This window comes from Bombus vosnesenskii, unplaced genomic scaffold (assembly GCF_011952255.1).
Source record: "Bombus vosnesenskii isolate JDL3184/JDL3185 unplaced genomic scaffold, Bvos_JDL3184-5_v1.1 scf7180000013939, whole genome shotgun sequence".
NCBI lineage: Eukaryota > Metazoa > Arthropoda > Insecta > Hymenoptera > Apidae > Bombus > Bombus vosnesenskii.
Genome location: NW_022883294.1, coordinates 35,762 through 48,266, shown reverse-complemented (window position 1 = coordinate 48,266; position 12,505 = coordinate 35,762). Strand labels below are relative to the sequence as shown.

The 12,505-nt window shown below is 42.6% G+C and overlaps 1 non-coding gene across 1 annotated transcript; it reads left to right on the top strand.

The window, feature by feature from the left end:
* The first annotated feature begins 1,200 nt into the window (after positions 1-1,200).
* Positions 1,201-1,319, top strand: LOC117239351. The gene has a single exon (XR_004494427.1). It is a non-coding gene; the product is annotated as a 5S ribosomal RNA (ribosomal RNA).
* The last annotated feature ends 11,186 nt before the right edge of the window (positions 1,320-12,505 follow it).

Here is a 12,505-nt window from a genome sequence, read left to right as displayed (position 1 = left end):
CGTTGGTTTGCCTTTCTCCTCGATTGGATTTATTTTTCTTCTTTGCTATCTCTATTTTATTTTTTACATACGCTACCGTTTGATCCTCTTCTTTCAATGCGTCTATTATGTCCGCTATGTAGCTGTATTCTTCGGGTAACGTATTCAGCATGTAATTCAGCTTTTCCCTCTCACTTACTTTTGCGTCCGCACTTTTTAATTCATTCATTAATTTTTTGAAATCGTTAAAGAATGATGCTGAATCACTGTAGTTCTCCAGTCTTATGTTTTCCAATCTCCTTCTGCATACGATCTGCAGTGCCGTCGACTCTTTCAAGTACATTTCATCGAACCTTTTTATTATATCATACGCCGTTTTTCCTTCCCTAACATACTCCAATTGTCTGTTCGATATTGCACTATAAATTATATTAATTGCCTTCAAGTCCTTCTTGTCCCAGTCTTCATCGTCTCTTTCGTTCTTCATTCTAGTTGTAACAACCTCGCATTGCTTATATTTGAGAAACATCGTGATTCTTTGCTTCCACATTCCATAATCCTCACCATCGAATATAGGTATCATGATTTCCGATCTCTCCATTTTAATTGATTCTTCCTTTTTTTTCTTTTCTTACTCAAGCGTTCCTACGTGCTCGAAGTATATTTCTTTTTTTTTTCTCTGAAAGTTTTTTTTTTCTTTACTGAAAACTCACTCGCAAGATCGTAACCACGCACTAAATATCTTGCAAAACTAGTAACCACGCTCTGCTACCATGTTAAGGAAATTCGAGGATTTGGGAATACAAATAATTGACTATATTTCCCTCTGAACAGTTATTCATCTATCTTACACTCTGAAGAACGTCTTGCACGCACGCTTGTCGCCAACCGACTATCCTAGATTCTTCTAACATCTGGCAACAGTCTTTTGTCTCCACTAAGACCTTGACGCCCTCTGGCCCTTACACACACACTCTCATGTACAGAGTAAATGTATCACTTCCCTAACACAAGTAACTAACTAAACACCACCCTTCAACAACCAAAATCAAAACAACAATAACGACGCTGCAGAAATCAAGGAACTGCTCAAGCAATCCATCAAAAACACTGAAATGTCAACAAAAATATGTGAGCAAAATGCAGTACTCAGACAACGAACACAACAAATTACAGTCATGCTACAACTACTTACAAACACGTTAAGTAAAAAATAGAAATGCCAACGCCCTGACCGCGCTGAGTGCACTCGTTCCCGTCAGATCACGAAAGTTAAGCAGCGTCGGGTACGGATAGTACTTGGATGGGTGATCGCCTGGGAACTCCGTGTGGCGTTGGCGAAGCGCGCTGGCGGCTCAGCGCCTCGAGGCCGCCAAGCAGTCCGGTAGGGGAACCGGGCTTCCTGGCACGGCAGCTCCAGCGACGAGGCGCGGTGTGACAATGGCCACACACCGCTCCGGGGCCTCTCTCGATCGCAGCCAGGACAGGACGGTCATCGTGGAGGTTTTAGTCGGTTGGAGTCCGACACTACCACGCCGCTTTCCCCAGAAGTGGTCTGGCGTCCGTGCGGATTTCCTCCACGTAAATATAAAAAAAAAGTAAAAATAGAAATGGACACGCCGAAAATAGCAACTAAGAACTCCAATGGTCTACAATAACGGGCCCTCGAAATGAAAACATTTCTGTATAACAATAATATTGACATATTACTTATTTCATAGACATATTTCGCTCCAAAAAGCTACATGAAAATACTATATTGCACCATCTCCAGGCAACCCTCGGGAAAAGCACGCGGAGGTCCTGTGTGATAATAAGAAACGATGTCAAACACCACTTACATAGTCAAATTAATCAGGAACACGTTCAAGAAACCACCGTTACAATACAGACTAACAGCAATTACTTCCAGATATCAGCAGTAAATGCACCACCGCGACACGAAATGACATTACAAAAATGGGAACAGTATTTCCAATCGTTGGGTGACAAATGCATCGCAGCGGGAGACTTTAATGTTCCATCGTATCACTTCAGCGCTCGCTCCCTGCCGACTGAACGGTAAAGACAGCAATTTCGGCGCCGAGCTCAACGTGTTAATTGCCGCTTTCAACTGTCGACGTAGGCGCTCTATCATCCCGTTGGGTGCGAGACGATAGGCCGTCGTGTGTAAATGTTTGATACCGAGAACCGGCATAGTTCCTTAAACAACTGTGACTCGAATTGGCGTCCTTGATCGGTTGTTATTTTCGATGGTACAATGGAAAGGAGAACTGAAGCAACGGTTGACGCTTCCATGTCGGGTATTGCTTCGGGCCAACGCGACAACCGGTCGATACACGTTGGACAATATCGGTAGCATTGCGAATATTGCATCACGATATGTGTATGTGTATGTGTATGTGATCAAATTTACCTTTTTGTTTGCGTGAGGAGGGGAAAATGCTATTACGCATGCCCAGTGATTCGTGTCACCAGATTATGTGGGACTCGGCAGATGGTATCGCCATACCCACTAAAAACCGCTCCTCATAATCCCTATATTGCGGTACTCGAGGTACCAACCCGGTACAATTCGACATTACTTCGGGTTAGCCTCTACGCACACACGTGCCATCTTTATCCATCTTCTCTTCTTCCTTACATATTTCTTCTCCTCCTTCTTTCCCTTCTTCGCGAAACCTCCATCTCTCTTTCTTTTCTAAGCTGGCATTGTATAGCCTTTGTGCAGAATTGATAAAATTTGTTCCACAAACAATACTCCGCGGCCATTTTCTCTAGAACCTGGTTCTCCAGACTGAACTCATCACCAAGTTCAGCCTCCAAATCCGCCCTCTCCACTGCCCATTTGGGGCACCAGAAGAGGACATGTTCGGCGTCATCCAGAACGGCACCACAATCCCAACAACTGGTATGTGTCTCCTTACCGATCCTATGTCGATACCAGTTAAAGATACCGTGATCGGTCAGGATCTGCATCGTATGGTAGTTTATCTTTCTGCTCTTATTGTAAAACGGGTCGTCAATCAGTCTCCTGATCCAGTTGTAGGGATTGTGAAATGTCCATTCCAGCCTTCACTTCTCCTCCGCTTGAGTCTTCAATTCTTCCATCTTTTCATGCCATCTGCTAGCCGTTATCTCAGGATTTCTGCTGAGCTATTGCTGTCTCTTCTCAGAGAGGAGGCCCATATCGGTGCGCCATACAGAACCACAGACTCCCAAATGCCATAATATAATCTTCTTACTACGTCGTTAGACCCGCTCACGTTAGGGAGTAGGCTCCGTATGGCGCCCAAGAACCGTTCCGCTTTGTCACAAACTGCTTCAAGGGAGGGAGGGGGAATCCCCTAGCACTGTCCAACACTAACCCTAGATACTGCACAGTTCGGCTAGTGGAAATCCTCCCCCCATCCCCCACGTCAAAGTTAAAACTAGTCGGTATCCTCTTTCTCGTTAAGAGGATAACCTCCGTCTTCTCCCCGGCCAAGTGTAATCCAGCCTCGCGACACCACATGGTCGCCAAGGCTATGACTGCCCTTATCTTCTCTTCGATACTCTGGGACCCTCTGACCTTGAGTAGAACCGCCAGGTCGTCGGCGAACGCTACTGCTTCAGTATCCTTCTCCCGGTCCAGCGTCTCAAGCACCCCGTCATACACGAGATTTCACAGTAGCGGTCCTAAAACCGACCCCTGTGGAACCCCCGCATAAACGTTCCTCCTTACGACACCGTCCCGGCAGTACACCAAAATACTCCTCGCGTCAAATTGTCCTCTATTATCTCCTGTAATCGTCCCGGTAGCCATCTCCTTCGCACCTCTTCCAACATCTTATCCCACCTTAAGATATTGAAAGTGTTCTTCACATCCAAGGCTACCAGAACGCACACCAGGCCCTTCCTTCTACATTCTTCAGCAACTGCGACCGTTCTATCCAGGGCTTCAAGAGTTCCCCTCCTTCTCCTAAAGTCATACTGGTCTCTGTGGAAGGGATCCTGACCAATGCTCCTCTCAATGAGCATTTTGAGCGTGTGCTCCCACACCTTGCTCAACGCCGGCAATATGCTAATCGGCCTGTACGCCGATGACGTTGCTAGATCTTTTCCGGGCTTGGGTATAAGCACAACCCTGGGCTCCTACCATACCGCCGGTATTTTTCCGTAGATGTTAATTCCATTGAGCACCCCCAACCGAGGAGTACGCTCGATCTTCGTTGCGCCAGCAATCTTACAATAATTCCAGGGATCCCCTCCACTCCAACCGCCTTCCTGGGATCGCATTTCCCAACGGCCATCTTCGGATCTTCTTCATCTATGAGTAACCCTCCTTCTTCGTCAGGTTGAGTCGATGTCTCTTCTTGTAAGACCGGTCGCAGTTCCTGCCTGGTGACAAAGAGGTCATCCAGGATTCCAGCCACTCTATCTCTTCCAAGGGGCTCCATTGGTACCGACCGCATCATTCTGCTCCTTACAACTCGATACGGTCTGCCCCATGGATGTTGGTCTAAGGTGGCGCAGAACCCCTTCCAACTCTCCTCCTTACTACGCTCGATCGCCCTCTTTAATAGCTTTCTTGCTTCCTTAAATTCGGCCACCAGGACTTCAGCATCATCCTTGCGGGTCGCCACCGCTCGCTGTGTTCTTCTTCTAGTCCTAAGAGTTTTGCTCCTTAACGTTGCGAGCTCTCCATTCCACCAATAATTTGTGTTTCTTCTTCCACTTACCGGGTACCTCTACCTCAAATCCACGGCACATGTATGCTCCAGACTCTTCTGTAGTCGTTCGCCGTCTCGTCAAATTTTAAAAAATTGTCCTTATAAATCCTATCAAATTTATTTAAAAACGTCTCCATATCCATCTCTTCCGTCATGAATTTAAACGCGCCACCAACCACCGGCTTAACATTATTCCTAAAAGTGTGCATAATATAAAAATGGTCAGAGGCTGAGTACCAGTCTAAGACCCTACTCCCCCTCCAACTCAGCCTCATTCGTCGATTAACACTAAATATATACGGGAAACTAGTCCTTCCATTTCTCAAGAAGGAATAGTTTCCCGTCGTCCTGATAGGTATCAACTCATTTCTCGTTATAACGTCCAGCAGACATGCTCCCCTACGTTCCGTCCTAACCCCCATACCAGGGATTTAGCATTGAAATCACCGGCAACCATCAGTTCCGGTGCTCTTTTCCTCCCTTCCTTTATAACCCCTTGCAGTTCCTTTAGATACTCATTAGATTCATCCTTGCTCTTGTTAGGGAAACAATACCCACAGACGCAAAACACATCGCAGACCCTGACTCTTACAATCCCTACATTCCTGATCAGGGTCTCGCTCGTCGCCTGTTTTCCATTAAACAGGGTGACCCATATGGATGCGTCCCCGCCCTCATCATTAAACCAATAAGGCAACTGCCTATAGGGCTCAGCGATGACCATAATGTCCACCCTGTTTTCACATACACACTGCATCATCAGATCTTGAACAAGCCTGCATCTATTCAAATTTATTTGGATGACCCTAATTGGGCCCCCGTCTAATGTTTCTAACACCTAGGCGCACCAAGGGGCACGCTAACGAACCAGTTATATGCTTCACATTTACACTCCCATACCTCGTACACATGGCACATTTAAGTTCTTTGTTACACTCACTCATAACATGTTCCGCACTTCCACATCTCCTACACAGTTCCTTACCAGGGCATATTATCGTGTACTTCGCCACCACATGCCCCAACATATGGCACCTATAGCAACGCTGCACATTTGTCAATTGTCTCACCGAGGCTACAGTCAACCCAGTTTTACTAACTTGCATCGGCCAAATCAAACGTGTGACAGTGCGTCTATTCTCATGCCATTTTAATCCTCCTTCGTTCATTGTATCCAATGAAGAAACATACGAAAAGGTACATACGCGATCCGCCTAACCTCTCGTAACTGGGCCACGCGTGGCAAATCCCTTCTCCGTCGTTGTCTACAAACGGCGCACCATCCCACATCCACCGATATCTCATCTCTAATTACCGATATTATGACCCCACACGTTAACTCCTAATAATTTCTTGCAATTTCTTATAAGCACTAAGCTGTAAGTACCCGGCTTCCTCGCAACTGATATACCCACTTGATTCATTCTCATTTTATTATCATAGGTATCAATCCTGCAACGTCAAGTCTATGCAAGTGTCAATCTTAATTTTCTACTTCGCAGAAACAGGTATGTCCCTCTCGTTTGCTTATAATAACTGAAAAGTAAAAAGTAAAAAGTAAAAAGTAAAAAGTAAAAAGTAAAAAGTAAAAAGTAAAAAGTAAAAAGTAAAAAGTAAAAAGTAAAAAGTAAAAAGTAAAAAGTAAAAAGTAAAAAGTAAAAAGTAAAAAGTAAAAAGTAAAAAGTAAAAGTAAAAAGTAAAAAGCACTTAAAAGTCAATCGACATAAGTAATACAAACACTAAACAAAAACTAAACAATAAACAAGCACTAAACAAGGAATATTGCCTAATATATATATAAAATAAAGTAAAGTAAAATAAAATAAAATATCTCCACCCCTTGGGTTTAAAAAAAAACACCATCTCACTTCAATTTAATATATGCCATACAAAACCATCTGTCACAATACTCTTTATTCTGTATTTATTTACAGGTATCACAACCTCCTTCGCAGTAATCTCTACTTCATACAACAGGTACATTCCTCTCACTCGCTTATAATAAATAAGAATACAAAGCACTTAAGACTATCTCATTCGCTTATAGTAAATAAGAATACAAAACACTTAGCACTAGTCAATCGTTGTAAAAACCAAAAGCACTTAGTCTAGAAAATAATCTATCACATATAGCAACTAAATAACCTTATAAACACAATCTGAATGTCAATTTAACATAAGTAAGGTAGCCACCTATCACAATAATCCTCTTTTGACTTATTTTACGTATCGCAACCTCCTTCACAGTACCATCTCTACCTTACATAACAGATTAATCCCTCTCATTTGCTTACAATAAATAAGAATACAACACTTAAAACTAGCCAGTCGTTGTAAGTAAAAACCCAAAGACACTCAATCTAGTATATAATCCCTCGCATATATAAATAGCTACTACCTAACCTTATAACATGATTTCCTATCAATTAATATAACTAGGGTAGCCACCTATCGCACTAATCCTCATTATACCTTATTTCAGGTATCGCAATCTCCTTCTCAGTATACACTCAACCTCATATACCGGTCCATCCCTCTCATTCACTTATAATACATAAGAATACAAAAACACTTAAAGCTAGATAGTCTTTGTAAGTAAAACTAACAGCCCATAATCTAGAAATTACTCTGTCACATATATAAAAATAGCTGCAACAACCTATAAAACACAATCTTAAAGTCCATTAATGTCAGTTAATATAAATAGGGTAACCACCTATCACAATAAACCTCTTTTGACTATTTCAGATATCGCCCCTTCCTTCGCAACACAATCTCTACCTCGCATAACAGGTTCATCCCTCTCATTCGCTTATAACAAACAAGAATAAAAGCACTTAAAACTAGCCAGTCATCGTAAGTAAAACCAAAACACTTATCTAGTAAATAATCCATTGCATATATAAATAGCTACCAGCTAACCTTATAAAACACTATTTCATATTAACATAATAAAAGTAAGGTAGCAACCTATCACCATAATCCTCGTTTTAACTATTTTAGGTATCGTCACCTCCTTCGCAGTATACACTCTGCTTCATAGAAACAGTTAAGTTCCTCTCAATTACTTATGATATAAAATACAAACCATTTAACGTAGCCATCTTTATAAGTAAAAGACACTTAATCTAGAGAAGTAACTTACTATAAATATAAATAGCTACACAGTCTAGGCTAGAGGAATCCATCTCAATGTCAATTTAATATAATTATTGTAATATAATTATTGTAAACCCCCTGTCGTACTAATCATTATTCGATACTTGTTGACAGGTCTCGAAACCTCCTTTGCTATACTACATCCTCATCGGTTGGCATAATCTACCTCTTAAAGAGTAAGTACATTCATTCTTATGCTTACACTGAAAATTTAAGATAACTAAACGCATATAGGCACTTGTACTACCTAAATAAATAACAACTTGCCCATCTGATTCTTATTTGTAGGTAACCACCCGTCAACACTCCTGCTCCAAGCACGTACCGATATTGGATTTCCTCCACTAAAACCTTCGAGCTTAACCATAATAAACAACTACATCTTTAACATGGCAACTATTTATCATTATATCATAATATTACTTAATTTTACACACGCTACGAGGAACATAACCTATCCCGTGTCGGCCTTCGTATTCCAACTAATTCTGAAATCCCAATACTTTTTTTCGCACATCTTATCCTTAAAAATGGATTGCTTATCGAATAAATAATCCTTCCACATGCACATTTATATGATAAAATATTTTTATTTATCCCAAACAAAACCAAAATTGTTATCATGTAACCGACAACGATACTACGATGGGGTATTGTCTCAAAATCTGCTACGATTCAGCCGAGGGCTCACATCCCACGCATAATTATATCCACTCGCATTACTCTTTATTATCTATGCATCGTAGCCACAGAAAAACTTCTCAATCACTTCATATTTATCATAATATACCCAGCTAGTACCGACAATATAACGGCTATAACCTCAACTTAACCATTACGTTTCTTTTAACAATATTAGTAATTATATACGGTTAAAATGCCCTATTTAATTACTATAATACAACTATAATGTAACTACGACTCCTTATTGTCCACTAATAGTCCACTGCTTCGTTTTCAGTATTTGATAGTATGTTATTGTTTTCTTCGTCGTAACGATTTTCTGTTATTTATTATACTTATATAAAATATGTAAAACACACCCCACAATAACACTATTAGGAGCTCTCGTTACACTTTATTTTATTATACGATCACACACGTCTCATTATGCACTAAAATATATGAAAATATATGCTGTTGGCGGGAACGATCCAAAACACGTCCGCCGACCTCCACGTCTCGAGCCGAACTCTGTCTCTCTCTTCATTGGGAACTCCGATCGCAGGGAGTACCACGACCGCCATGGTGCCATCTTTATAGATTTCACCTCAATGTCAATATTGTCCTCAATCCCCCATTGCGCTCTAATATCGTCCACCAGCTCCTCCTTGCTGGTGAGGAGATCAATGTTTTTGATCTGTAGGGTCGCCCTATTCACCAGGGCAGCCACCTCCGTACTATCCCTCAAAGCGGCCCTCAACTTGGCCGCCACCTCGTTAACCGCCACCGTCCTGTCAAATTCAATCAGAATGTGGCCCGCTCTCGTCCTTGGAGGGACCCCCGTGGCTCCCTCCAATGTGCTCCTGGCCGCCATTATTCTTCTATAAACTTGCAGCCACTCACATCCCTTTTCAACTTTCACAAGTATCGCCTCCCTCCTTCTCTGTTCCTTGACACACCCTTACCTTCCGGGACCACCTCTCTGTTGTTGCCCGGATGCACACTAGGAATATCCTGTGCCAAGGGAGCTCTCCTCTCTCTTTTTCTTCTTGCCACTCTCCTCCATCCTTCCGAGTCCTCATTATAATCCTCGTCCATCACAAGATTCCTTCTTTCTTTCCCACATGCTTCGGCGTAGATGACTTCTCCTTTCCTGGGCCTTTTACGTTCATCCATCCCCGTAATCTCGGCCGGCGATATCACCTTCCTTTTGGGGTAACTGCCTTTGTCCACCGTCATTTCCTTCATAACTACTATTCCTATTAATGCTGCTCTCCGCCTCAACAGGCACTCGTCTCCTCTTCCTCCTCCTTGCTTTTTGTTCTCCACACTGTTCCAGGGACGATAGCATACCCTTTATTAAGTTACCGATCTCTCTGATCCCTTCATCTTTGTCTTTGTCCAGCTTGAATTTTCTCACCACAACATTAAGCATCTGGACAGCGCCAGCTAGGGCTTGCGTGAACCCTTTCAGTTCCGCCCTTTATATCATTACTTCTTCCTCGTCCACATCACTGGTCTGTGTATCATCCCTGGCGCTATTATCTATTTCGCTTACCATAGCCGCCCTTGCCCGTCTCGTCCTGCTGCTTTCCTCTATTACCTTTCTAGCCAATCGTTTGACGGGTGCCCCTCCTCTCACTACCACTGGCGTGCTGTGGTCGCTATCTCTGATTCGATAGGAACCTTCTGATTCCTCGACCACTTCGACATCAGCCCTGCCACCAGTCGTAGGACTCCTTTGTATTTTTTTACTTGGTCTAAACGGGTCACCTTCTTCCTTCCCTTTAGCTCTCGGAATCACTGAAATTGTGACTTTGTCACTTAACTTTATATCTGCAACCTTCCTCGGTTTCTCTCCTCCTAATGCCAGCTTTCTACTTCCCACCTTCTCCCCAGTCGCTTTTACCGTACGAGAGGATGCCTGGGATTCCATCTCCCCCCCGCCCTTCTTCCAGTAGCTTGATGACCGTCGGGTCGAGCCTGGAAAGCCACTCGTGTCCCCGACGGGGCCTGGGGGCTCCGAAACCCCCTGCGCCGTAAGTTTATTATTCTTGTTTAACCTGTCCATATTGTTTTAAAGTTTTAAGTCCATGGAAATCGCCAAGTCGTCAACAGCTTAACCATTTTACCTTCCGAACGTATCCACTAAACTCACCAGGTCGTCATCAAAAACAACCAATACAGATATAAATATAATAACAATAATATATAACTAAATAAATAGATAAATAGATAAATAAAAACATCTTGTACATATATATATGTCGGAGATGAAAGAACACCGGAGCCTTTGGAATTTTGGATAATCCCGCAACATTGTAATCTAGAGTCTACTATAGCTGTAATTAAACAATTGTAGTTATTCAATCCGATTGTAATTGTTCGCGAGTTGTGATAATGAGCTTGGGCTCGAGGCGACAGCCAGTCGCCGAACGTAGCCGCGGTCACGGGATGAACGCTTTGTCTAACAAAGGTATGGAGTAATTCTATAGCTCTCCTTAAAAGAAATATTCGTGGCGACACGCGACAGTAAATATTCCAACGGTTTCTGTCCCGTGGCTCGTCACACGCAGACCCTATTCTTCGAGTAAGATGATTGCCAGATGTCGATGCGTCTCCGCAGTACATGTTCGGCTAGCTCGAGGGCCCGTTATAAATCTTAAAATTTAATCAACTAAAGTCCTTCAAACAGACAAACAGTCTTCGTAACAACTACGGGAAAATAGGGGAGACCTATTTTTCAACGAGCGGCGTCTCCCACTAGCAACTTTCCCTCGAGGGCGGCTAGCATCCTTTTCTAACTGCCGATATGGAGATTGGCCAATTAGCAGCAACGTCAATTTCCCTTACATTCCGAACGTAGGATATCCCCGATGAATCCGATGATCTCGTGTCCTTAGACACACCCCATCATAGTTTTCCTCTGTGGCATCATCGGGACGGGAAAGTCATCCTCGCTCGCGATCTCATCGATGAAAAGAGTAACCCTTTACGACCAGTGAATATTACGCGTCCGACTTAGATTTTGTGAGCACGTTCATCTATCATCCCGTCGACCGTGGATTTGTTATTGAACCTAGGATCATTGTCATTAGTTTCTCGAGTACCTAACTACCACGATTACTTGTCCGGTTCTATAATAATCGTATTTGCACTAATCAATGTCTTCTCTATTGCATAACGACAACGTGTAATCCAAACGAAGATTCGTTTCACGCCCCTAACCCCAATCATAATGTAAACCCGACATATATATGTCAGAGATGAAGGGAAAACCGGAGCATTCCCTTTGCAATTTTGGGAAAGTCTTCTAGTGCTTTAGCCTAGATTTTATCATAGCTGTAATTAAGCAATTGTTGTCATTTGGAATTGTTCGATATTTGTGATGGCAAAAGTGGGTTCGAGGTGTCAACTGATCGCCGAACGTAGCCACGGTCACGGATGAACGTTTTGCCTGACGAAGGTGTGGATCGGTTGTATAGTTCTCCCTAGAAATCACATAGAATTGTACTATGGAGATGTCGATATAATGGGACACACGTTGTATTAGGAATCAAATTCCAGACAGAAACTGTCTAGCAACGGCGTTTGGATCTTTCTCGATGCTTCCAAAGAGTATACAACAAACTCTTGGCAGAAACTGCCTAGCAACGGCGATTGGAACCTTCTCGATGCCTCCAGCGAGCATATAAGAAACAAATGCAGTCGTACAGCGAAAAAGATTTTCATTAGATATTCTTTCGTGTGATCGCCTTGGAAAGTGATACATCGAGCAATTTACCGAGTGTCTCAGCAATCGTATTTTTTTGTGTTTAAAATTATTCTACGCATAGTAAAGAGTTATCCCGTTGGCCGTGGATTCGTTTGAACCCAGGAACATTGTTAATAGCGTTAATTAAATTCATTATTCGTAAAACATATTATTCGTTACTCTTATTATTCGTTAAACTTATTATTCTTTAATCTAATCACTAGTTAAACTTATCGTT